General features: G+C 33.5%; 1 protein-coding gene across 1 annotated transcript in view; it reads left to right on the plus strand.

Annotated features, from left to right (window-relative positions):
* The window catches only part of LOC133193717 (uncharacterized), a 15,046-nt gene extending 14,911 nt beyond the window's left edge, over positions 1-135 (plus strand). The window contains exon 5 of the mRNA XM_061329661.1: positions 1-135. This exon is cut by the window's left edge and continues 438 nt beyond it. The gene's annotated coding sequence lies outside the window, so the exon portion shown is untranslated.
* The last annotated feature ends 381 nt before the right edge of the window (positions 136-516 follow it).

A 516-nucleotide genomic window follows, 5' to 3' on the forward strand; every position in this document is an offset into this window, starting at 1 on the left:
GTGGTGTTAATTTGTGATTTTTTTAATGTTGATTTTGTAATATTCAATTAAAAAGAACTTTAATTGTGTGGCTAACTTTTATTATCTTTGTAGATAATGAACTGAAATGAAAACTGGCAAAATAAACCATCTTTTGCATGGATATTTAAATGTTGGGGGGGGGGGGGATCAAAAAGTGCAACAGAATTCAAAACTTTAATGTATGACTTAGCCTTAAACGGACTTGAAGGTGCATGCTCTTTGTCCACAGTGTTTATGTAGAAATGACATTAAATACCAAATGTTACAACCTCAGAATGTTTCATAAAAAAAAACCCTTTGACCTGATGAGAAAAGAGATAGCTTTCACTGCACCTTCAGTCCCCGGCACTAAGTAGTTTGTATATTGAAAATATGGTACACTTTGATAATCTTGCATTCCTATAGACATCTGGCAAATAACCTGTTAGTACGATTTTAATAAACACTTTACCCTATACCAGAAATTGTGAAATTCTTGGCCATTGGTTCAGGCCA

This window comes from Saccostrea echinata, unplaced genomic scaffold (assembly GCF_033153115.1).
Source record: "Saccostrea echinata isolate AGI-Se365-2 ecotype Australia unplaced genomic scaffold, CSIRO_AGI_Sech_v1 ptg000028l, whole genome shotgun sequence".
NCBI lineage: Eukaryota > Metazoa > Mollusca > Bivalvia > Ostreida > Ostreidae > Saccostrea > Saccostrea echinata.